Raw genomic sequence first — 26,752 nt, forward strand, 5'->3', positions numbered from 1 at the left:
TGCTCCTCTTCTTTTTATGCTCAGCTACTAAAATTTCCCTTTAGTGGTAAAATCCATATAAATATTCAAAACTAAGCGGATTAAAATGTGCACAGTAAAGACATTAAATGATTCAATCTTTGCACTACCAACCAATGCACCACGAGTGCCCCTGTCGGTCATTTTGGCCAGCCAATCACTTGCCCTGCGGTATGCTCCGGTGCCCCGCGGTGGCTTGTGGGTAGGTTACCGTACCGCGGGTTTTTACCGCGCATTTTGAATGGCTGCATCTGTAGCATGTATTAACATGATTATTACGTACGTACAGTACAGTACACTTTTCTCAAAAATGTTGCACTTTTCGATAGCACAGGAAATTTGAAAGGGAAGTTCTGAATTCCTTGTTTTTGCACATTATCTTTTCATTATCTTTTTATCAAATAAACTAATGTTTTTATTTAATGCAAGGGTATTAAAGTAAATTTAGTGATTTTGTTCCAAGAAAAATTAAACAGTTGTCAACTGTCAACAACTAACCTATTTTCTTGCTTAGACATAATACATTTACTGTTTACAGTCTTTTACAGTTACTGTAATAACTTAAACAATTCCCTTTATAACAAGTACAATTATATATAAAACACTGTGAAGCTGCGGTTACTAATGATACGATTTTATTCGTAATTAAATAATTAAGACACACTGTTACTAGGAGCTCCGGTGGAACAAAAACAACAAAACAGTAAGACTTCCAGGAAATGATTTTTCTAACTCTGATTTAATGCTAACTATGTCATTTTGTCTAACAAGTAAAGTAATTGATTACTGTTCATAGGGAGGAATTTTAAAGGACACTGATTCACAAGATACTTAATTTCTAGATTTTAATATGTGCAATCATGTACAAAAGATCTCAATACGAACACCATGTGGACTGCTGTCCTTGGAAGAATTAAATCTGGCATATATTAGAATTATATTAATGATCCTTGACACCTGACAGTTTATAGTTATGTCAATCATTTTAAATCATGACTTGGTTAAAATCGCCACTGCACCCTGCTCATGACAGATCTAGACATGTTGTCAATATTTTATTATATTTAATAATGTTAGTTATTTTAAACCATACTAATGAAGGGTCTGTTTTACAGTGACACTGCTGTACTGCTGAGAACAATATGGCAATAACCTGCTTGCACTAATAAGCAACTACCCAAGGCTGACCTCAAGCTGATCTTAAGATAGATTAATCTCAAGCCAGATCCTTGTTTGCCCTATTATTGCTATGCCTCATAGCAACTAACCAGACCTTTAGCTTCCATGTTCAACACACCTGCTTGGCTGCATAGTATCCCTGTTCCACTCAGTTCAACAGCTCCGTGCCTTTCCTGTCTTATCCCCCATTGTGTCCATCTTCTGTCTGCCGGTACAGCACATCCCTAGCTCTTGCTTATCTGCTTGCCTTCACTGGGATCAAGCAAGTGGACTCCTCAGGCTATCATATACTGTAGATGTGGCACTTTCCCACTCGGCTGTATGTTGTAATTCCTGTAGCTTATAAAAATCATCATATAGTTTTCCTCAAATTTTCTTTTTTAAGTAAAGAGAAAGTTATACCATTCAATTCTATAACTGTCTATTCATGCTTACCACTTTTCGTTTATTTTGAGTTTTGGCACCAGCCTTTTATTTATTTTCCATTTTGAAGTATTGCAAAGAAAAGCTTTCACTATCTTTAGATCTCTTAACATTTAAGACAGTTTTATTCCACTGACTGGAGAAGTGCTAATGTAGAACTTATCCGTGAAAAGAGTTCTATTACCATTGCATTTAAGGTTATGGAAACTAGACTTGAGGATCAGCTGTATGATAAAATGACTCAGACAGATGTATTTAGAAAAGACTTTAATATCTTAGAGCTCTCTGGTAAATTTAGATAATCAGAAGGCTCTTGATAAAGTTCTATAGAATATATTTATTTTGACATTGCAGGCAGTAGGCTCACAAGATAATGCATGACTTTGAATTGAACATTAGTTAATAGACCACCCTGTTAAGATTGATTTAATTGTTGTAGATATCTGGCTGTGGCCTGGGTTTATTGGCCTGGTCTCCTGACCTGGCTAGGGAGAATTTTGAACAGATAGCTGCTGTTGTACATGACACAACAGAAATAGTGAAAGATGCAACAACATCTCCAAGAATAGCCACTGAACCATAAGTAGAATGTGGTCTTAAACCCCCATTCATGGTAATAATATGGCTGGACTCAGACTATAAAAACCTCTGTAAAAACTGTTGCAACTTGAGGTACTGTGGGATATACACCTCGTGTGTGTCTCCTCCAGTGTTCTCCAGAGGTAAACATTTTTGTTAAAATTAAACTAATCTCAAACCTTCACTGGACTGCACTGTGACTGCTTGCATCCCAACATTGTCATGACAGAAAACGGAGTACAGTTAAGTAGTGAGTGCTCACATTAGGGTGACATTATTATGGATAACTATAGAGAGTACTGTAGAGTACTGTATAGTATAGGGTACTATAGAAATCTGCATTGTAATAACCGTTTTTCTTATTTTATGTGAATGATCTAGATTCAGCTTTATTTAATAAACTGGTTATGTTTGCAGGTCATGCAAAAGTAGGGGGATTTGAAAACACTTAAAGCTGAAAAGGAAATTCCAAAAGTTTTAAATAGAATACTAAGGTATTTAAATATACCAAGGATCTCAGAAAAAGAGTTTCAGTCTGGAGTGAGGTACAAATCAATTTCTGAACATTTGGGGCATTCAACATTCAGTTTTCGTCATGACATTACAAAAAACATATTGTTGCTCTAGAATCAGAGAAGAGCAGCCAGATGCTTTCCATGATGAATGAATTACTCTAAAAAAATAAAACTTTAAAAAAAGTTAGTCTTGAATAGCAAAGACTATGAGGAGACACGATTCACATATTAACAAGTATTCAAAGGTATGGACAAAGGTAATTCATTGTATTGATTAAACACAAACCTGAGGACAAAAAATTGAAAAAATAAAGCACATTTTTACTTAAAGCATTGTGAGAGCCTGAAATGAGCTAGCCAGACATGTTTTGAATCTCACACAAGATTTGCTTAAGAAAGAGCTTGGTGAGATCCTTGGAACACTTATCCTTATCGCAAACAAATGTGAGAGATGAGCTGAATAGTATGCTTTCATTTGTAACCTTTTAATGTACTAAATTACAAACTAATATAATAAACTAAAATTAAAACTACTGCACCAAAAACTTTTTTGTGGCCAACCTTTTTCTGTTATGCTCAATGTACTGTACATTACAGCCCAAATTAACATTTTGTTATCATAAAATATGTGTCATATGGTACAGTATTTGGTACTAAAGTGTATTTTAATATCCTAATTCCAAGTCAAATATATTTATATTCTATCACCTACATATAACACTACTGTATTCTTATGCATTTCTCTTTGTTCAAATTTGTCCTGGAAATTTGCCCAGATCACTGGAAATCTCATAATTTTCACTAGTGGATTGTGATCTATATATTTTCCAACAAGTTGACACTACATGGGATATAAAACCAACTACGCTATCCAAAGATACTAATCTTCCCTTGACGAACTGCAAAGCAGTAACACCAGGGTGTTTTTCATTTGGATATAGGGATGGTCTCTCCAAGGAAATATAGTTTAGAAAGAACATGGCAATACAATTAACATCTCCAAATCTAAGAAACAGTGAATGCTTTGTTTTTTGCCACATCAATTAGATAATAAAACATGCTGATTAGTAAGATATTTGTTTACAATATAATACAATCTCCTCTTTTCTTAAGACAACTTTCTTTCTCCTGATGTTCTTCAGTTATAAATACTCTCTCTGCTAATGTGATTTAATACCTTGATCAGATCACATGTGCAGTTCTTCCAGAGTTGCTAGACTTCAAGCACCATATCTGCTATTGATTTTCTTTGAAGAAAGTGTACCCTGTTTCTGGGAAAACATATTTATCTAGTAAAAAGAGTTTTTTTCAAGAAAATTAAATTAAACAACTGCTTCATTTCAGGTGTTCATGGTAAATGCAGTGAGTAGTTGCTGATATTTTCATTGTTTTCCCTTTTTAAATATTTTGTACATACAAATACATACAAATAATACATACAAATAAAAACTAGGAACGGGAACATGTTTTAATTTATTTCTTCAACAAAATAACATATTCTAAGTATGCATCCTGAGCATGATCTTGTGTTCATGATGAAACTAGTGGTGGTTCAGTTGCTGAGGTTGCTTCAGAATTTGGAGGAGTATTTTGCAGGAAGCATGTGTACATGTGCTGGATAAAGCACAGTGACACATTGTGTACAAGACTGATACAGCAATATCCACAATGGCACTTGCTTCATGTGGTGACTTTTCAGCTCCAACCAAAGGGTACCTGCTTAGGCTCTGACCTAAATTGACACAGAGACCAAACACACTGGGCTTAGTGGGATAGATCAGATATGTTTTACCACTGATTTAAATGCCTTGTTGCAAATTCCAGGCCAGCTTTGTGGAATGACTAGGACATTGTTGACATTTTCTCACATTTCAGTTACTTAAATCTGTAACCCATTCAGAATGACCATGGCATACCTAAACAGTTTTTGTCAATTTTGATGGATAGCCTGATCTAGGTAGTGTCAGGGTGACACAATATACCTTCCACTTCTTAATGAATGAGTTCACCATACTCAAAAGAATACTTGGTGTTTGTTTTTTTTATACCCTTCTCCTGATCCATGGCTTCATACATCTTTATCCTTATGAAGTTCATGGATAAAGCGTTTGCTTACAATTCTTACTGAGGGACCTAAGAGAGATAGGAAGATAGAAATTATGAGAACCACTATTACTGCACACAGACGGTGCCCATTTAAATAATTATATGACTTTTCAAAGCAGATTTTGTGCATCTGAACTAATTTTATTTTCCTTAGCAAAGGGGGTTAAAACCTACGTACTCTTCATATTTTAGGTTTTGATTTCTCTTTGCAATCTCTGCTGACATTTAACTTTTACTCACAAAAGTGTTCAGTTTGAGTATTCAAGTTTTGATAATAATTAAAAAATATTTTTCAAAAAACTTTGAAAAATATATATGCATCATTTGTAACTGAAAATGAAATATAATTCTAAGGGGATGAGCACTTTTCAAAGGCCCTGTATTGTTAAGCACTAAAGACTTTGCAATAAAGATAATACCCTGATCCAATTTTACAATTCAGTAATCAGAAACAGACAGAAATATCTTAAAGAGAGGTAACGTACTGGAATTGACATTGCGCAATATAACACATGTTAATATCTGGAAAATGCAAGTAGTACAATCAGTGCTGTTAATAAATATACAATTCTCCATTTGGACTTGGTTCTTTTTTATAATAACAGCATTCAATATGTTTGAATATTACTGTACTAAATCTGTGATAGAAGTTTGATACCTTTAGGATCTTTTAACATTTTAGACCGCAGTTCATTAACAAGTGATGCTAAAAATCTAATAGAATGCAAAACAAATGTTTTAATAATTAAGTTTCCCACAAAACAAACTTGATGCTTCATAGTAACATAAGAGCTTAATAATAAAGCAATGTTTTGAAGGTTATTATTTCTCAAAACAGAAGTCAGTAACCTGAAGTCAGTATGCTTTGGAAAGAATGGTTAGAGTCGTCACGGAAGCTGGAGGCTAGCCGTGGAGTGTCCGGCAGGATGAGAAGACCCTATTCGAAGTGGCAGGGATGTAGCAAACCCTTGCGTTTAACCAAAAAATATCCAGAATATGTTAAAACAACCCCCACACAGAAAGAGACAAGACTCCCTCCCCGCCAATAGTGTCTGGTTAAAATACCCCTTGCTCCACCCACCAGCTTGACTTGATTGACAGGCTGTCTCCATTTTAAGCCAAAGGCAGTCCCAGCTCTGTGGCTCGACACAAAATGGACGTACAACAATTCAGGACAGACAATGCATCTTGATAAGAAAGAGAAATAGTACCATTCAACAAGAAATGATAACCTCAAGAGAGGGCATAGGACGAAGGCCTGTACTGCCATCATCATGCTAAGCGTTGTTGAGTTGTAAGGGTTTTTTCATTTCATTTTTTCATTTGTTGTTTCAGATGCATTTCACATCTTCAGCACGACAACAATATCTTAATTTCACTTTTATTATTTGCCGTAGATTCCCCAAAACTGGATACTTTTATAATTGGGGGAATGTTAAGAAAGAATTGTTTTGTGTTTAAAATTCACATACTCCTTCAATTTGCTCATGATTTAAATCAAAACCCCGATGAGATGATGCCTTCCATCATGGTGTCTCCTAGTTCCCCTGGTGGAAAATCTCATGCGCCACCTCCACCAATTCCGCCGCCATGGTGTCCCAGAAGCAGGTGTAGAATTCCTTGGGGAGTCCGTTTGGCCCTGTCACTTTGCCATTCTCCATGGACCATAAACCGCCTTCAGCTCCTCCGCCGTGACTGGGCCCTCCAAGTCCTCCCTCGCCTCCTCCGGCACTCTTGCTTTGAGCCTCTCCAGAAAAGCATTTCCTGCTTCCACCTCTATCCACTTGTCTAAAAAGAGGTCTCAGTAGAATTCGGTCACCGGCTCTAGTTTGTCGCCCTCATCCAGCATTCTCATTTCTGTGCATTTCTTTCTTGTCTTCTGGTAGCAGGCTTTGGAGGCCATGTAAACATCCATGTTCTTTTCTGCCCATTTCTCCTGGATACAGAAAATGTCTCCCGCTGCGAGTTGCGAAATATACGTTTAAGTATAAGTTGTGAAAATTTTCACAAATCACAATCCTTAAAATGCATGTGGTTTGAAGGCTGTGATTCCCATTTTAAAGTTATTGACATCTGAAACTTTCTGTCTTATAATAAGGTGTTTTAATAAGAAATCAAAGGTTGTGAAAACTGGAGACAAGAAATTACCCTGAACAAAATTAGTAATCCAAGAAGTTCAAAATTACTGTTATTAATAAATTCATATGGTTAATAATTCAGATACATTAGTTCAGTGGTATACATTAGTTCATATTAGTTCAGTTTCAGTGGTCTTTTTAATACCACTTAGATATTCTCAATTATAATTGTAATATATACAATTTTATTTTAAGGCTTGCTGTAAAGTCTTGTGTTAAATTGCCCCACTGGGATGAATACAGTATTATGAATTGAAATTGAATGAAACTGGTAGAACTGGTTTTTAGTCCTACTGTTGATAGTATTCATGTTGGCTCATTCATGTTTTTAATAATATCATTTAACATTGAACACATTGTGATATATAAAAATAAATTAAAAAGTCAATATAGTGACATAATATTTACTATTTAAAAAAAACGTGTACCCCAAGCAGAAATCAAACAACGACCTCCCAGTTACGCACGTACCAAATCCATTGTACTAAAGCATCGCTTAGAAACATTGCTGAAATAAACAGGTTAAATGTTTCCAAAGTAATCATGAGTGAAAGAGTCAAAATATTGATGCAGATGTTTACAAAGAGCGTGGAATATGGTGATACTACCAGCTATATTAACATATTACACATAGATCCTTAAATTAATATTGTTATTAATTTTTTAGTAACACAATTCCATATTACTGTATATTCCCTATTACGTGGATTAGAAAAAGTTTTGTTATTGAAATAACGACAGCAAGTAATCATAGAAAAGGTTAAAACATTATAGCTTTATATAATGTATATGAACTTAATATAGTCAGAACAATCACATTTCCAAAATAAACACAGTAAGTGAACGAGTTAAAGACTTTGATGCATAAAATGTTTATGAAGAAAGTGGAATACTGTTGTGTATTTTTTTTATTTTAGCTACCACTAACAGTCATATACAGTATGTATAATATATTTATATTCCTAAATTAATATAGTTTATGACATTCAGAGATGTTATTGTCCTGTTATTTTTATGCTCAGCTACCAAAAATTCCCTTTAATTGTAAAATTCCATATTAATATACCATATTAAGTGTATTTAAAAATGCACATTAGAGAGATTAAATTAAGCAATTGTTTCATTAATATCTAATGCACCACAAGTGCCACCTATCTTTGGCTAGTGAATCACATGCTGCGGTAAAACACAGCCCCTGTGGTGCGTAACAGGGTTTTAATGCGCATTCTGAATGGCTACATCTGTACAGTACCTGTTGAACAATTAAAAGACAATAAACCTTTGTTTATTAAACCTGGTGTGCCTGAAAGTTTGCTCCTTCACTTGCAGATATAATTAAGAAAAATAAAAGAGAATTGCTGTAGAATCAAGAATAGTAATTCTCTGTGTGTTTTCACACAACAGCCAAGAAAGGGTTGCTTCCACTTACGTAAGATCTGGGTTAAGTAAAATTAGCAGAACGGAACCCTTCCATAACTCGGGCATGATGATCTTAGTTGGTGTGATTGTATTAGTGAGGGAAAGAGTGCCAATAGCCTGTTACCCATGTCTGTTTAGTGAATCAGTGTGACTACTGTATATCATGTATCTTTCCTGTGAGTTTAAATATAACATACATAATTTCTGAGAGAGTCTTATAACTATTTTAGTAAGTATATTATTTTTTATTCTTTATTTTGACCATTTAAGGCAGCTGGGAACAGATTCTCATATATACTGGTGATCTAGAGATCCATTTATACAGCAACAATTTGAGTGAAGTACCTTGCTCAAGTGTTCAATAGCAGTATCCCACAAGGGACTTGAACCCACCGACCTCTGGGCCTGAGCCCTAACAATACATCCATGCTGCTTTATGACAAATGTATCACAAAAATTGTGAACAACTAAATTTGGCACACATACAAATACAACAGTAGGACTGTTGCCATGGACAGCAGTAGTACACACCACAGGATGCCTGCATGCCATCATGCAGACTTATTGACAATTATATTTGCAAAATACATGTTCTATGTCAGTGAAATATAAAAAGAATAACAAAAATGGAAATAGTTCTTGCACTGGTAAAATGAAAATACCAGTACTTCTTTCAATAAAAATAATGTTTGCAAATAAATGCAAGTGTATCTTAGACTCCTCCCAACACAATTTTGTTTTTTTTTATGTTACTGCAATTGGACCTACCTGGCTGGCATGATCGCACTGTGGTTATCATTGCTGCCTAACAGCAATGGGTCCCTGGGTTCAATTTCTAGGGTGCCATCTGTGTGGAGTTTGCATATTCTCCCCTAGCTCCTGCTGCTTGCTGTTTTCCCTGCAGCCCTGTACTAAATAAAGTGGTTTAGAATATGGATGAAATGAAGGATGGATAGATGGTATTGCCTGGAAAAGTTGTCATACATAATCCATACTATTAGGAGTTTGAGAGTCATAATTGACCAGGAGTAGTCAGGGGCACAGCAGGTCTGTCACATCCAAAAGCACATTAGTTACACACTGTACAGTACACTCAAAAGTGCTCTGTCACAGGATAATCCTAAAAGTTTGCAGCTACAAGTAGTTACCATATGCAACCTGAGGGACAGGTTTGGTCTAGAACAGTGGTTCTCAAACTGTGGTACGCGTACCGGCAGTGGTACGTGGAGTGCCGCCAAGTGGTACGCCAAATGACCCTGGAACTGTGTCGTGTGCGCTGAAAAATCGGGACGGGTTTTCATATTTTGTATTTTAATACGTGTCGAATACGCAGCCTACGTACTATGATACAGTGCATGCTAATTCTTCAGTGGACACAAGAGATACTCTGTAATTCTATACCACTCTATAGGAATGCGTGCTACGGATGCAAGTGACCAATTGTATTTAAAAAAAGCTACTGTATCTCCAGCAAATAGGGAGAAAGGAGAATATGCGTGATTTTGGAACAATGCCAACGTTGTAAACACAGGAATGCATAGAAATCCGTGCTACGAACGCAGGTAATCTTGTGAGCTCACGAAAGCGTGATAAGAGAAAAATATTTAAGAACTGTTCTAATTTGAGAAAAATACACCGAGTGTCTCTGTGTTTCGCTCCCATGCGCATGAAATAAAAACTTTAAATAAATACGGAAATAAAAACGGAAACGCGGAAAAATGCAAGCTTGCGTATTGCTAAAGCAGGTAAGCTACACTATTTTTGAAGAACCTTATTTACCGTTGGCAAAAGAGCTGACACATATTATGTGTAGAGAAAAAGCTGCTAAACAGCTCGACCTGCTGCCCCCCTCCCCCTGAAAGACACAGTCATTCATAGAATTATTGAAATGAAGGATTATATCAAAAGTACACTGATAGAGCGCGTTAAGATGAGCAGATGTTTTTCACTGCAATTAGATGAGTCTGTAGTAGATTTGGCCAATTTGCTCGTTTACGTTAGATACGAGTTTGAGGGCATGTCCCATGAAGACTTTCTGTTCTGTAAATCGCTACCAACAGGAACTACAGGAGAGCACATATTTCAGCTTCTGAATGAATTTATCGAAGAGAATGGCCTCGACTGGATAAAATGCGTCTGAGTTTGTACAGACGGTGCTAGAGCGATGACAAGCCGACATAACGGTGTAGTTGCACGAATTAGAGAGGTTGCTCCAGAAATGATTGTACGCATTACAACATCCACCGCGAGACCTTTGCCGTCAAGAAAATGCCTGACGATTTAATATATCTGTTAGACTCGGTTATGAATTGTATCAAGGCTCGAAAAATTAATTCACATCTGCTTTGCTCAACTAAACAGGCTCACCCCTCTCACTGAAATGGTGCTTTTTTATTAGTTGTTGTTAATGTTTTTTTTTTTCTGTAAAACACTTTGAGAAGCCACCTTTAAAGGCGCTATATCAAATAAAGTTTATTATTATAATATTAATTATATGTATGTGTGAGTGTGTGTGCACGCGCTCATGTTGGTCATTGAGAATTTCTGGGGTTCCTATGAGATGATGACTTGTAGGTGGTAATTGGATGCTTTGGTTGGATTAGGGGTGGTACTTGGTCCAAAAAGTTTGAGAATCACTGGTCTAGAACAATCTTGATCTGTAGCTGCAAGTGTGATTCTACTTAAAATTTACAGGGAAGTTCAAATTGGAAGCAGGTAGTGTGCAGAAATAACTTCATAATTATATCTTAACTTTTGTGTATACTCATGAACACAAATCTCAAAACTACTTGTTTTCCCAACATTCTAAAAGCAGGTTCAGCTTTTACAATGATTTAAATATTAAAATTCAGATGCTTAATCTTAGTCATAATTAAAATCATCTTTGGTTGATGATGTGAGAAAGCAGCTGTTTGTTTCACCTTATTTCTGAGATGTGTTGGTGGGAACTTTCACCAGTTACAACTAATTGATGTGGGAATACAGACATCTGTTTGCTGTGCTCATTTGCTTCTGTTCAGAGCATTCAATGAATATCCTGAGGTTCTTTATGGTTTTCTACGTCTGTGCATCTCTTATTTTAAATTGGTTACAAGAATGATAAATTAGGCTGTATATGAATAGATTTTATATTATGTATACTGCAAATTGTACAATTGTTACTTTAAAAAATGTGCACTACTTTTCTCTTGCAGATTGTAAGTTCTGTTACAAGTTAGAAGTTTTAGCATTATATGTTTCCCATATAATGGGTTTTGAGTCCCAAAATCTCATGCACTAATTTGTCAAAAGTTTCCACAGTGGCAGAGTAGTATGTACTATACCAAACCTTCAATCCTATTTATGCCAGAAAGGACCTTTCATTTTCAACCCTAAATGTGTTTCTCTTTATTTCCATTTGTGACTCCACAATCCTATTTTAATTGTTGAGCAAAACATAATTGGATAAACAATAAATTGGTTTGTCTTCAGCTTTAATCATTTTGAACACCTGAATTAAGTATCCTCACAAGTCCCTTTATTTAACATTGAGTGAAGGATATTTTTTAACCAGTACGTATATATCACTCCTTTGAAGAGGTATTCTGATTTTCTTTAAACATTTGAAGTACAGTAGATTCTCGATTATCCGACATTCCGTTTTATCTCAAATAGCCAATCACCATGCATACTGCCATTGAAGTAGCTTCGCTTGCTCGTTTGCGCTCATAATTTATTTTTGTATTGCACATACAGTGATTGCGTTTTATTTTTGCCTTAATATAATTGTATTAGTTGAGAAACATGACAAGTGAAAAGAAAGAATAAGTCATAGCAATGGGTTCAAAGCTCTCATAGCGGCACTAACTTGTGTTGAACAACAAGAGGAGGCAACTGCTACTGATGTCATGTTACTAAGATGCTGGCGAGACCTTGCCACAAGGAAAAGAAGCACATCTGGGAAACAGATTCCAATTGCTTGTTTTTTTAAATAACTATCAATAGTGTCTTATTTTAGTATTTCACTAGATAAATAAATAGATAAATCATTTCATGCTTATGCCGCACTTCCATTAATCTATGATTTGTCTACTCAGTTTCCGCATTATCCGACATTTTTGATTATCTGACATACTATCGGTCCCTGTACTATGTACATTGTTTGCATAGCACATAGATCAAAAGTGGATAAAATGTTCTGATTATGTTTGTACTGCTGCATTACATAGTTTTTAAATTGAAAAAAATATTTCCCTCAATTTAAATTCTAGATGTCTCTAAATGAGAACAAAAGAATCACAACATTTTTGCTAGATTTACAGGCTAAACAGCCAAAACATTGTGTTTCTTTTCTTCTCTTCTCAGCATGGAATAAACCTTTGCTTGTTCCTTTATTTAGCAAATCAAAGTAGGTTTGCTGGTATATATCATATTTGTTATATTATGGACAAACATTCCTAGATTTTTTTATTCTCTATTATAAGATATCATACATTTCTGTCTGTATTCCATTCCGTAAATAAACATATATTTACTAGAAATTCAAAATTTATAGAGTTTATTTATGTTAGACATTGGACAATATGCTTGTCAGCCCTATTCACAGACTTTTTAAAAAATGACCTTAAAGACTAATTACAATGTTTTGCCTATTAAACACTCTAAATAGCTTTTATTAAAATGCCACTGCGCTGTGTATAGGAATGAGAAAATACACTATTAAAATGCTATCTTATTCAGTTGTGCCAGTCTGAAGTTAATTACAGAGGTTTGTGTACAATTTGGCTCCATCACCTGCAGCAAATGCAGTGAAGATTTTGAGAATTTCTATTCCACAGATTGCACCTCTGGGTTTTCCTCTTATCCCTGCTCTTTAATACTTTTTGACACTCTAGATATCATCAGATCTCTGCTGCATTTTGGCATCTAAGACCAACACATCACCTAACCTCAGCCCTGGTGACTGATGATGCCAAAAATCTTCCATCACTAGGACAATAAGAGGTAAGATAACTAGTACTGTGACACAGAGCTCAACTCAAAGATTTGTAAGACTCAGATGATATCAAAACTACCTCTTCTTTAAGCCACAATAGATGGACTATTTTGGACTACTGTAGCTTGCTGATGCTTTAAAACCAGGCAGGCTTTTATAGAAATGCCACAGCACCTCAGTATAAACTACAACAGACTGAAGGGTACAATACTGGCAAAACAGCATAGAGGACTCTTATCTGGACCAATTACATATAACATGCATTGCTGTTACTAAGAAGCCAAAACAAGTTAGATTTTATTTTAAAGGACATTTGTGGAAAAAAATGTATGAGACCTGACTTTAGAATTAATAGAATATATTGGTTAAATTGTCTTGCTAGCAATTTTGCAACCTCCTGAGGCCTATTATACGCAGCTGGGCAGAAGGTCATTATCCCTCCATATGCAACAGTATCTCCAGGGAACAGCTTTCAGCACACACAGCCAGGACCACCACTGCCAATAAGTCTTAAGGCATGTTTTGGGAGTGTGATCCAGACAAGCCTTTTACACAACAAGTAAGCACTTACAGAGATCATACAGAAAAAGTTAATCTCCACATTCACAACACTCCATTCCTATAGTTAGAAAAAAGCTCATACAGCCTCACAGTATTTGTTTTATGAAGGAAATGCACTTTATACATGCACACCACATCTAACCAGCTACTTTCTAAACTTTGGTAACTGCATTGCTAAAAGGTAAGCTTGAAAGGCACTTACTGACACAGGCAGTAGCCAGGTGTTAATTTAAATTAATTTAGTGGAATATTAAAGCATATCAAGAAGAATAATTCTTCACTGTTTGCTTTCAGATGAGGTTTCGTGTAAAACTGTGAAGGTGTTCCTTTTGATTTTAAACCAAGTGTATAAAATGGATGTTGGTGAACTAGATAATTTTCTATACAGTTTTAGTCAGGCAGGACATCCCTGTATTGATGCTAGTTCTTCAGAAAATGTCAGCACAGGCTAATTTCATCACTCTACTGTAGCTAAAACGATGCAGGTTGCTAAGCAACAGAAAACAGTTCAACCACAAATGGACCAATGCATACTGCTCTTTACTAACTCTGATCTAGACGTTACCTCAGGCAAATCCATCACAGACATTCAGAAAATTCATCAGGTACTTTGAAATAGTTATTGTTCAAACAGACAGAACCAGAGTCCAGCTTCAAAGTCAACTGCCTCTCTTAATAGAGATATAACCTTTATTAGCGAAAAAAGATTTGTTATAAAGTAAAGAAAAATGTAAGCAACACCTGTGGGCACTTAAATGTCTTACAGAAACTTTTTCATTTTGGGGGGCCCCATTCCAGGAGGGCTTTTATGGTATTTAAAAAAATAGTCTGTACTGCTGCATGCTTTTACAGACCTCATTGAACTAGTTGTGTTTTAAATTATTATAGCTGTATAAATTCCAGTTTTCCTACTAGCAAAATATTCTGCACAGAGTACCACTCATACCACTACAAACTATCGTACTTTGTTCCAACAACTTACACAAGATATTATTGAAAAAGTGAAAAGCTTAACAGTAACATAATTATTTTTGATATTTGTGATCCTGCCTCCTTTTAGCCAGTGACATTCCCACTGATATCAGCAAAACAGGTAGCAAATTGTCTATAACAGTTAATTTCACATGTAGGCATTCCACAAGAGCTTATAACTGTCAAGAGCATGCATTTCATATCAGGACTACTACATCCTCTGCTAATTATTAGGTATTAGAACACAGTATAGCACTTTTAACAGATTTAATCAGATGTTTAGGAACAGTTTAGGTCAGAGATTGGCTGGTAGGTTTATTGATTGCATACCAGGAGGTTCTACAAGTATCAACAGGAATCTTGCCCTTGAGCTTCTTTATGGGAAAACACTACAAGGAACACTACAATTAGAAGTCTGGCAAGAGGACTGCGTGGAATCTCAAACCTACACACCCATTCCAAACATTATTGACTTCATTATTCAGATGAGAGACCCAGATTCAATCATGGCAATGCAGAAGGGAGCATAATCAGTCCAAAGGAAGTATAAAGGAAGTATAATCAACATTTCATAAAGAGAGAATTGAAGCCCAGACAGAAACTTACAGTATGTTGTTGCTTCATATGGTAGATAAACTCATGGCAAAATGGCAGAGTCTATGCACTGTTCTGAGGACAATTAGTAGTGATGCTTGTAACCCCGGACAAGAAAACAAATATCTTCCACATCAATACACTATCAGAGTCGAAAGAACAAGAAGTTGGCCTTATGCATCCTACCATACTTGTAAAGAAAGTGCAGGTAGAGGATGAAATCAATGGTGTATTTCCTCTAGGCCAAGCACAGACCCTGCCAGATATCACACATCCCCCACAACACAGAAGCATGAACTTTCATCAGTACAGCACACATGCACTATTCTTTTCATGGAATCTCCAGAAAGCACCCATTTTACCCCTTCCATTGAATGAAAATAAACACTAAAACCCCTGTAAGGGAGAAACCGAGTACCACATGATAGGATGGAAATGTTTAAATCTGATCTAAACACCATGCTCCTTTTGAAAGTCATTGAACCATCTACAATCCATCACAGCAGTCTCACTGTATTTATTCCAAAATCCAATGGATCCATAAGATTTGGCAAAGTTATCGGGGTTTAGACAGTCTAAAATATTACTTACAAGGACAACAATTTACATGTGAAATAGATAATGCTCACCAATGGCTTTACACAGTGAAGGACAAAAATAATTGATCCATGTGTTAGGCTTTAAAAATTTCCTTCATTGTTGAGCATTGTCAAGGAGTACACACTTTTTGCCAGGAAAATGAGTTATCTAGTAAGTGCCTTTGTCTTCCACTACAAATCAAAGGACTATAATAGAAACCATGTACCAACATGGAAATAAAAGTCTGTGCCCCTGCACTGAAGAGTGTGACTTTCCCAAGCATTTCTTTACAGAGGTGAGGGGGAATAATGTGAGTCATGGAGACTGTAAGAACAAATCAGACACTGTTATTATGACCAGCACCACCCCTTTGGGGATGGGGGTGAATGCTATAGGTGTTACATACAGCACCTAAATATCAAGGGTGACACAGTCCAAAGAGAGTGGCAGGCTCACTGCACCTCAGGCACAAAACAGGTTGGATGCTGGAATCACCAAGGATGTACAGATGCAGCCATTCAAAACAAGTGGGCGATACCGCATTATTTTGCGGTGCGCTTGACGCAGCCTACCGCGAGTTACCATAAATTCTCGTATAGTACCTCATAATACCATGTGGTACCGCAAATAAAATAATAGTATCCGGAATTTCCGCAAGGTGGATCTAATAAAGCTCAACCTCTCATGTTTGAGCTGTCGCCATCAAAGTCTTTAACGAAGATATTACTAATAGTATTAATAATGAATGACCTTCGACAAGCTGTAAACTCAAAGTATTGCCCTGGTCCACATTCTTTTTTTCATTGACTGTCTTTGTAAAAGTAACACTACAGCATTTCGCAATCACGCATTTGTTTCCAATCATGCAAAGTACAGTAATTTTTGAGAATCTCCGATTCACCATGCCTTTCACATGCTCATTATGTTCCAAAATTAATATCGTTTATGGCTTTCACACGTGTTACAGTATGCTCCTATTCTTTTTATGCTCAGCTACTAAGATTTCCCTTCAGTGGTAAAAATCCATTTAAATATTCAATACTAAAACGGGCACAGTAAAGACATTTAAATCTTTCTACGACCGACCAACGCACCACGAGTGCCCCTGTTGGTCAACCAATCACGTACTGCGGTATTTTGCGTCAACACGCGTCATGATGCGCGAGGCCGTAGCCAATTACCTCCGGTATGTGTCTGTGCTGTGCACTTTGAATGGCTGCATCTGTAGGCAGACGGACTGAAAGACCGGAATGCAGGGAAGGAAAGTGCAGGAAAGGTACAGGATGATACAGGGTGATGCAGGATGAGGAAGAGCCACCAGGATGCAGAACTGTACTTTGTCCAGAGGGCAACACCTCTGAGGCCAGGAAGGATAGTTCATACTGGACTTGGGGACACCATGGGCCAGGTTGATTCAAGGCACATGCCCTCAGACGAGTCTTCTCTGGAGACCAGCCAGGAGTACACTGTCATAGCAGTCTGATGGAATACAGTTTTCTGGAAAAGAGCCTGGATCTGATTGGGACAACCTTCTCAGGTTCCACCAAATGCCTGAGAACCAAAGGAATCATCTGCTGAGGATGGGTCCGAAGTGAAGTCCCATCCCCTGGTCCCCTCTTGAACTATGAATCCACTGGACCACACAATTGCAGGCACTGTTCCCAGGTCTAGCAGATAAATAGTTGGAAGTTGTTGAATGTTTAATGGAGATGAATAGCTGGTTAACGTCTTAGATTTCCCTGGATTTTGAGACATTAGCAGTTTGCTTTTAAAATTTAAACTCCTACCAGGAGGCATTTTGTAAATTATGGCTGTTTTAAATCGAAATTCTTTATGTATTTATTAAAATTCATAAGTTGTTTCTTTGTCAGCATTTTGGACTTCAGTTTACTAATGTGCTCATGAGATATTTCATTACAGACAAAATCAGACATTAATGTTATGATTTCTACACAGGAAGGTGGTGACTTCAATGATGTTTCCAATGTTGGTGAATTTAATTGATTAAATTGATTTAATTGATTAAAATCTAATCTAAATCTAAAAATCTGATTGAATCTAAAATGATGAATTCTGGTGTTACTTTTGACATTCTTATTTGAAACTCATGTTAGTAATGTCAGAAGGTCAGATCTGTAAAGAACTGGAGCTCATTGACCAAATCCATTAGAAACTGTGATTTTTGGCAGTTTTAAAACTCACTTTCCGTTTACTACTGAATTTTTATTTTTAATGTATAATTTTACTTTTAGTTTAGGTTTTATTTTAACTACTGTAGTTGTACTAGTTTTACTCTCGATTTTATTGATTTGATTTTTGTGTTCTTCCTTTTCTTTTTCTTTTTCTCTTTCTCTTGATCTTGTAAGGACTGTATAGTCAAGTATATTGAAGCCTACTATTTACCTCAGAAAACTAAAGGGAAGCTTTGACACTAGTAAGCAACAGGCAACTCATTATGTTCATTTGGTGTTGTTTCTGTGTTAAAGTACAGAGAAAAAAACATATTTAGGATGTTTACGTTCACATTCATAGTAAGCTGCAAGACACTCCCTCCAGGTGGCATAACAAGCCGTGTTGTTATTTGCGATTTAATTAGCACTGGTACTAAACCGCAGATCAATCTACCAATGATGCTTTTAATGGAAAAGTCATGTAAATCAGCTTTGGGAGCTATTATTCACTATTATTCTATTATTACAAAATTGTTAAATAATCTGCTATTGTTTACAATAAACTGCAGAATGGCAGCTTCCATTCAACAGGTTTAAGTTAAGGATATTCCCCGTCTCATATATCATTGTATAAGTAGCCTTTTGAATTGTGAGCCATGGCAACTAGGAAGCTTATAAATGCTGTCGTGATATCCTTTACAGAGCGATAAAATGTTTAGTCAAGATAGTATTTTAGTCCCATATGCATGCAATTCTGAGAAAAACCTGAGATGCCTATTAGAACAACGTGAAACATTTTGCATTCATTTTTTTTCTTCTGTCCATCTGTTTGAATAACATGCTGGTTAAAGTCAACATCACTATTGCACTTTGCCCACTTGCCTGCTTTGCACCTTGTCCTTCAGCACACATTGACTATTTGTATCAGACAAAGACATTGCAACACCTCTGCTAAAAGTGGCACATACCCAACAAAGAAAAAATTTGAGGGGAGTGATGAGTGTGATAAATGTCTCCCATCACAATATCAAGAACTAATATCCTCCATCATCTGTCACACCACCAGAATTAAAACCACCAAATTTCAGTGGTGTGCAAAATGTACAGCAGATGTCCTGAGGAAAGATTACTGATGCAATTCAAGCAAAGACCAGCATAGGTATTTATCAGTCTCCCTCTTTGGTTTGTATGCATGAACCCTGTATCACCTTTCCAAAATATGATTAAAAATAACAGCTAAGAAAACCACTAAGAGCTTTCAAACAGACCTACTAGGATGTATTTACTGTCTGGTCCTCCTTATTGCATGTAAAATAACTGAACATTTAGTAAAATGCTGTTATTTGTCTTGTGCATAAGCCTGTTATAACCTGCACCCTTCCTCTGGCTGCAAGAACCTGTCTGACACTGTCGAAGCTGAGCACTGCTTCATTACCTTTATGAGAAATGAACACTACAGCCAATTATATCATGTGGTGATAAAGGCATGATGATGAATGGCATAGTATTGAATGGGGTTTAGGAAATATCATGCATAAACACCTCCAACACCTATTTTAGATGTTATGTTCTGTCAGCATCTTTAGCTGTCTGGCCAAAACAAGGTAGAATGGAAACTAATGAGAAGAGCTCTTTTAAGATGCTTGACTGTAGTCCACCTTGCTATAATAAACATTATTTTGTTTCCAATGTTATTACCCAAGGTTTAATTAATTTACAATACATATAAGATACAAAATAATTAATCATGTCAGGGATTTCCCTTACAAAATTACTGTCAGACATGATGTAATATGGATTTATACATTACAAACAAACTTGCTTTCACAATTAAGTCATTGCATGTGTTCTGAAAAAATCCTGATGTTGTCACAATTGTAATCCCTCCTCTTTTAGTTGATTATGTGCCTCCCATCCTGTCCCTCCTTATTTAAGCCAGACACTCTCACTATTCCTGGCTCAGCATTGGAAGATGGACTCCCAGAAGCCCACCTACCAGTGGGTCCAGGAGTGGCCTGACGGCATAAGCTTCATCACGGTGTCCTGACCATCTGGGGTTCAGAGCTAAGAGCGCCTGGCTTCATTATCCCGCTTTTATTCCCCATCCCTGCACCGGATCCTGTTCCAGTTTTTAACCTTGTCTTCTTTTTGTCTTGGATGGATTATCCGGTTCTGGACTTTTGGACTTTGCCCTGGATTTCCCCTTGGCATTAGGACTCATTTTGGTACTGTACCATCTCTAAAAGTTTTAATTAAGCTACGCAAAGGTTGTCCTTTCATTGTAGACCATTAATAAAATTGCCTGTCCACATGGACTGTGGCCAGTTTGATTGTCTCAATTAACAAAATAATGGACTGCTGTGGAGTTTCAGTCAGTCTGACCAAACATTCCAAAGAATGCCAGTTGTCTTACCTAAAAGATAAGATATCCAGTTAGGTGTAGTTAAACACTTGATACACCTATACCATGTTAAGCATGGATGAGCTATAAGGTGTTTAATGAGCACAAGCACTTTTTTGCTATACTGTAAGGCAGTAGTTCCCAAACGCTGCATTGTGCCGCCTCGGGGAGGCACCATTGTTGGTCAGGGGCATTGCAGGTATCGCCGATCAAAGAAAAAATTTATTATGAGCAAAACCCGCTGTTCATGTACACAGAATGTACGAGTTGCGCACTACCTAGCGGATTTGAAGGTACAAGGTTGTGTCACATGACACTGGGCACGAGAGTTAGCAGTTGGTAAGCAGCTTACTAGTTGACCATAGCTCCCCATGCAGCTTCGGTGTTTCACATGTTTCTATGAGTGGTTATTACTGTATGTGAGTTTTCTGTTACACTATCAAAATGAAGTGGAAATAAAGTCTGTGTTTCTGGAGCTTTTATCACAACTCCACATTCACTTTGAGAAGTATTTTTCAGAAGACGTAAAATGGTATAAATGGGTCACAGATCCCTTCAATGCAGAGTCCCCATCAAATTTCATAACTGCAGTGGAGGAGCAATTTATTGATCTTTCATCAGACTCCACATTTTTTAATTAGACAATTTTGATAGATCGTGATTTTAGTTTTAAAACAGAAGTTAAAGAATCAAAAGGATATCATTAATATTTAGCCTCAACTTAAACTAGTTCTATGTTAAATCATTCAGTTAGCCCTCTTAGATCATAAATATTTAACACTGACACTGATTACTAGTGTGGTCATTAAGCTTGTCTTCACTGGGATGAGTTATAAGTCAACAATACTGCATAGACTCCACAAAGGAGGCTTGTATAGAACTGAAATAATCTTTCAAAGGAAAACGGCGTGCAGACAGTAGCAGGGTTTCATTCCTGTCTGGTTATTCCTGAGAATGAGAAGAAAAGTGAAGTAATATGAAAAGAATGCTGAATACATCAGCAAACTATTGTATGAGCCCCAATTTCTCATTCCTGCTCCCTAAACACCACCAGACGTAAACACTTTATATAAACATATTTAGAATATGTTGCTCTGTGCTTAGTGTCCAAAAGATCAGATCGCCTGTTTATGATTACGCCATCACCACTTCTTAGGTAGGTAAGCCACTGACCTTGGTCTGTGAAAATCAACCTTTAAGCTGTAAAAAGTCTTAAGAATAGAACATGATTGCTTAAAAATTTAAACTTTAAACTTTAAATTTAAACCAAGGAATTAACCTTACTCTTTACCTTTTATTAGACTAATTCCAATATAACTTTTGCTTTGTTGAAATGTAGTGATTAAACTTGTTTACAATATTCTTAATGATGTCTCACCATTGTATAATTTAAACACAACTTCCTTGGACTTCAATTATATACAGTATTGATCACAATATATTCTAACATTTTGTTGGCCTTTCCATATCTTCATCAGTGTCTGGACTATACTCAATTGACATAGTTTTGTCTTCTACTCAATGTGGGGGAACAATAAAGCAAACAAAATGTTAGGACACAGCTAAAAGTGTAGAATTTAAATTTCAATATCAAATGATATTATTAAAATTATACAATGAAGTAGTAACACCTCATCTCATTTTGCAAAAAAGATGTTTCTGTGCTGGAATTAGTTTAGTCATTAAACTAGGAATGCTCCTATTTGCTTGAGAGTTACATAAAAACATATTCATGCAGATAAAAAACAGTTTAAAATCCATTGTTTTCATTGGAAACATTTTTAATTACCCATAAATTGGTGGCTTCATGTTGCCAAAAGCTAAAACAACTATCTTACAATCTAAACAATTACATAAAGGTTTAGAATAGAAATATAATTCATTCTAATTTTATGCAGAAAACACTGATTTTTTAAAAAATGCAAGCTGCATTTTTTAACCTTTATAACATTTTACAGTAAGTGTTGTTTTTAATAAGATAGGAGAAGAAATGCAAATTAACATCAGACGTGAGGTTAATAGCTACCTCCACAGAAACATTTTTTTAGGTCAGTTCAATTCTTTGAACACGATAATGGTGGTACACTTAGCAATTCTACAAAGAAGTATGTGACTGGAGTATAAAATATTTCTTTAAAACATCCAATGTTTTGTAACATACATCCTTTATACTCTACCCATTGCATATTAGGGAATAAAACTGTATAACATGTGAAAAGGGCTTTCTTATGCATTGAATAGTGCAATATGTAAGCCATAATGGTTTTACATTAAAAATAAATTTAATTATATACTATGTCTTAAATGCATGTACTATTATATATCCCAACTTTGCACAAACATGATAAAATTGGTGATGCAAATAATTTAAGGCTGCACTTCAGTATTCCATTGATCAAATTGCTACAATCATTTGTAACAGTAATATAAGAAGTGGTTAAATTAATTAATTTTCCCAATGTCTTAGTTCATGTAAGACAATGATAAAATTGTTGAACAATATGTAATGATCCACAGCCAGAATTACCATCTGTTATTTAATTATGTTATTCTGTATTTCTTCATTTCCTTGTCATTTACTGATTCACTTGTAAATATGTTGTCCTTCATTTTTCAAAATTCGTACGTTCTTTTGGAAACATGCATCAATAAAACTTTAAAAAGAAGAGAGCTTATTTTGGAGTTAGGTACAGGCAGATGAGGCAAAAGACTGAAAATCAATATATATATACAATATCTTACAATATTTAAATAGTGGCTGTTTATATTGTTGCAGGAAAAATAGTTTCAATAACAACATTTTTAATATGCTAGCTTTATAAATTCAGTAAATGCTTTTGGTTTAATACTAATTTGATGTTTTTTTTCATTGTCACTATATATATTTACTATACATAAGAAATATATTAATACATAGTATATATCTAGACAGTTGGTAAAAATGCATTTGAAATACTTTCGCTCATAATAAATTGTTTATATGAAGGCTTTATGTCAGGTGTACTCAAATAACTATTCAGGCATACTCAACTTTAAATCATTCATACACACACGGTAGTTTGTGCTTATTTGAGGTGTATTAGTCATGCTACATGTTCATATCTTTATTTATTAAAATCTATTTTGTATTTTTTGCACATCTTTATTAAAAACATATATTTCCTTGACAACATTTTTGTAGTCTACAGGAAATGTCTTTGTTGATTTTTTTCTTTATTTAGTCATATACATTTGCATTGCAAGCAATGGATACCCTTTAAATTTGTTTATGCTTAATAATTATCTGTCACAAATGTCTATGACAATTATAATGCAACTTTCTTTTTAATAATGAAAGCAGATTTTTTGTAATGTAGCCATTTAAATGCAACTTTAATGAAAATTAAAGTTAAACCTCAACCTAAATAATTTCTATTCTCATTTTCTAACCACTTACTCCTGGTGAGGGCTGTGGTGGCTACAAGTGTAGCACCACAGACCAACCTTCCCTATCCCCAGCAGCAATCTTCAATTCCTCCTGGGTGATTTCCAGGTGTTCCAAGGATAGCTGAAAGATATAAAGATAAACTCCCCTCAGTGTGCCTTGAATGTACCCAGGTTCTATTCCCTGTGGGTTGTGCCCAATACACCTCCGGGGGGGTATCCTCAACAGAAGCCCGAACAACCTCAACTGCTCCCTGTCACAGAATGTGAGCTCAGCAGCCCTACGGAGATGCATCATTTCTGCTGCTTCTACATACAATCTCATTCTTTTGGTCACAACCCAAAGCTTGTGACTATAGGTGAGGATAGGGATGTTGATTGACCAGAAAACAGAGAGCTGTCTGAAAACTCAGCTCCCACTTCACCACCATGGTGAGAAGATTACTGCAGCCGCTGCACCAATAAGGTGGTCAATCACAAGATTCTCAGATGTTACAGTCAGATGAGACCCTGTCAGTCTGGTAGAAATATATATCCAAGGTAAAACATCTTTAAGATGAACAGTTTATAAAGTTTATAAATCTTATACTGCAAATAATTCATATCAATTTTTAATTCAAATATGTAGCATGTAGGTTTTAGGTAGTTAGCTAAACTGGTCAGGGCTAAAAGCTTCCCTTAGGCCTAGACATGTATTCATGGGTATGTTCATGGAATAATATGCAGTAAAACAGGAGTGATATCTGGCTGTTAGATTTGAGTTTGAGCCCAATAAAAAAAGAAACATTTGAAAGAAAATCTAATCTGCATTTCCAACTATCTTAATTTAGCCATTCTAAATTTGACTTTCTCAGAACAAAAGTGACAGAATGCATGCCTCACACCTGTTTTTTGTACCCACTGGTCCACCTTTGATAAACATCCTTTCTTTCTAAAAATGTTAGTGCTTCTCTGACTTTATTTTGATAGCTCTTTTGCAAATAGTCTGCTTCAACATTTCTTATATGCCATAAAATTGTAAAGGCATAACATGATTTGAGAGAATGACAATGAGGGCAAGGCTTTTCAAACCCCCCATAAAAAGACTCATGGACCTCAGCACACCAATGCAAAATTCAGCTATGAAGTTCATAATGGGTAAAAGCCTTCTACTACAACTGTATACAGATTACATGATGACTCAAACATGTAGAAATTTGACTCTGGCCTGGGGTCATTACTTCTTACCTGGCTTGAGAGCATTTTAAACAGACACCTTCTTTATGTGACATGTCATAAATAACTATTGTAAGTGACATATCAGAAATAACTGAAAGATAGGGATACAATTACCAGGGATAGCCACTGTCTCATAAGTCTCTTAAGTGGAAGTATTTTCAATGGTTTCAACATGTAGATAATAGTCACTCATAAACACCCATTCATAGTACTAATTTAGGGTGTCATAACTATACTCAGACTTTAAAACTCTCTGTAACACAGCATTCAGGGCACTGGGAGGTTGCACATTGTGTGTGTGTTTTTCAGCATTCTTTGTGAATGTTTTTTTTTTCATTACTTACTCATTTTAGAGCCAGGATCCAACACACTTTCATACAGTGAGCAGGGCTGGACCTGGGCATAGGCAAACTGGGTGACTGCCTAGGGCTCCAAGGCTGTCAGGGTGCCCCCTCAATGTGCAACACAACATATGTTGTTTAATTGGCATGTTCAAATGTGAACACAAAAATTCCCTATAGCGGCTGTGGGTTATTCTCATGGATGACCAGTCAAAAAATAACCAATTATAATTGAGTACATAATATGTTTCTGAAGTGCAGAAAAGAAGAGTTGATATCTCAGAACAGAGTCATGTCAAATCATCTCATTGTAATAATGCATAATAAAGAACAAGTTAAAGGTTTATTCCATGCTGAAAGGAAAAGAAAGGAAACACAACGTTTCGGCTGTGGACCCTTCTTCAGGTGTGAGAAAGACAGTCAGCAGAGATTATATAACATGGGAGAACAAAAACTGGTAGTGTGTAGGAGGTGGGAGTAAGTGGGAGGCAGAGTGGGCACTCAGGAGGTGTGATGTCGAAACCTGCAAATGAATAGAAAGGATTAGATGAAAACGAGTCTGTAGTCAAGAGAAGGGGGAAGGTGTTTCAGGATAATTTCAGGATAATTTTGGTCTCAGATGTCTTTCTGCCATAGGAGTTAAGAAACCCTTCTTTGTGAACGCAAATGGAGAAATCAATGTGATCACAACCATTGGAAGTAAAATGACAAACTATTGGCTTGGAGAAATATTTCATCTTCACAGCCCTAACAGTTGTCTGAGATCTAGTCTTCTTCCTGTTTCCCCAACATAGAAAGCTGGACATTTTCTGCAAGAGATGCAGTAAATAAGGTTGCTGGAGGTACAAGATGTCGTCTGATTGATTCGCAATTGTCTTGAGGGGCCTTGAATGAGCATGGTGTTAGATATGTATTTGCAGGTGATGTAGCGAGTTCTGTTGCAGGGGATGATTGCGGAGTGCGGTCAAGGGAGCTGTGAACAAGAAGTTTATGCAGATTGGTGGTCGGCAATAAGAGATGATTGATCAGTCAGAAAAGAGGGTACAGATGGAGGGATCATTCTGTAAGATGGAAAAGTTGTCGTTAATAGTCCAGGGGATAGAAAGTGTGTTAGGGTGGTAGGGAAACACCAAAGGAATG

The 26,752-nt window shown here is 36.2% G+C and overlaps 1 pseudogene; it reads right to left on the reverse strand.

The window, feature by feature from the left end:
- Positions 1-6,358: 6,358 nt before the first annotated feature.
- The window catches only part of LOC148654915 (uncharacterized), a 60,346-nt pseudogene continuing 39,952 nt past the window's right edge, over positions 6,359-26,752 (reverse strand).

This window comes from Lepisosteus platostomus, chromosome 9 (assembly GCF_059453375.1).
Source record: "Lepisosteus platostomus isolate fLepPlt1 chromosome 9, fLepPlt1.hap1, whole genome shotgun sequence".
In the NCBI taxonomy this organism is placed as follows: domain Eukaryota; kingdom Metazoa; phylum Chordata; class Actinopteri; order Semionotiformes; family Lepisosteidae; genus Lepisosteus; species Lepisosteus platostomus.